The sequence below is a fragment of the Hipposideros armiger genome, unplaced genomic scaffold (assembly GCF_001890085.2).
Source record: "Hipposideros armiger isolate ML-2016 unplaced genomic scaffold, ASM189008v1 scaffold_675, whole genome shotgun sequence".
Classification (NCBI taxonomy): Eukaryota; Metazoa; Chordata; class Mammalia; order Chiroptera; family Hipposideridae; genus Hipposideros; species Hipposideros armiger.
In genome coordinates, this window is record NW_017732025.1 from 1019544 (window position 1) to 1020626 (window position 1083).

General features: G+C 30.6%; 1 protein-coding gene across 1 annotated transcript in view; it reads right to left on the reverse strand.

The window, feature by feature from the left end:
• Positions 1–1077, reverse strand: part of COL24A1 (collagen type XXIV alpha 1 chain) — a 121299-nt gene extending 120222 nt beyond the window's left edge. The window contains exons 1-3 of the mRNA XM_019626407.1: positions 1033–1077; positions 693–737; positions 530–574 (exon numbers count right to left, since the gene is read on the reverse strand). The gene's annotated coding sequence lies outside the window, so the exon portion shown is untranslated. The remainder of the gene's footprint in view (positions 1–529; positions 575–692; positions 738–1032) is intronic.
• Positions 1078–1083: the final 6 nt, after the last annotated feature.

Below are 1083 nucleotides of genomic sequence, written 5' to 3' on the forward strand. Positions count from 1 at the left end.
TTTTTCTTTTGTTTTCACATTTTTCTCCCTCAGTTAGTGATGATAATCACAAAACTCGTTGCCTCTCAGTATACTTCTGAAAAGGTGTTTGATAGTAGGAAAAAAAATCTAGTATTACACAATATTAAAAACTCTTAGAGCAGTGCCACACTGCAAGGGTCTAAAAACACTCAAACTGAGATAAAATGAAACTGAAAAAGAAGCCTCAAAAAAGTTTCCTTTTATGTTAGCTTTGTTAATATCCCATTATATTTATGTGATAGCACATCATTAAATTTTTAAATGGATTTTACAGATAAACTAATTTATGATGACTAGAGTAAAGTAAAAGTAACAGTTACCACCATCAGTTTATAGATAGATATAACCAAGGCCCCGAATGAATAAGCAACAAATTAAAGCACTGACCTAATGACAGAAAAAGGAAAAGAACTTGTATTGTTAGTTTAATATATGGAAGACTAAACAATAGTTGTATCAGAGAATAAAGTGGATAAAATTTCTTCATAGCTTATTTTTAATTACTTACTGGTTTCCCTTGAATGCCTCTGTCTCCAGCGTTTCCAGTTTTACCCTACATAAGAAAGAAAATGCTTGGGTCAGGTAGCTTTCTCCCCAAATGTTAATCATATACCCAGAAAAATATAAGATTTAAAATTTTTATCTTTCATATGAAAAGTTTTACTACTTACAGTAAGACCATGAGGTCCTCTTTTTCCTTGATCTCCTTGTTCACCCTAACAAAATATCAATACCCGGTAAATTAATAAGAATGTGAGTTATAGTCTTATACATGACTATGTATACACTCACACACAAAAAATTAGATATCAAGTATATAGTTCAATATTAAAAAGAAAAGATTTCTGTATGTATAGTAAAACCTTTACGTATATTTTATATTTAGACTTAGAAATATTTAGAAAATTTAGAACCATAATGTTGTAAGGAAATGTATTAGTTTTTAGACAGGCAGGATATATGGGCTCAAAAAAACTTAACTGCATATGAAATGAGAAAATCAATGATTACCTTGGCACCCTGTTCACCTTGTTCTCCTGAGAGACCATCTGTTCCTCTTGG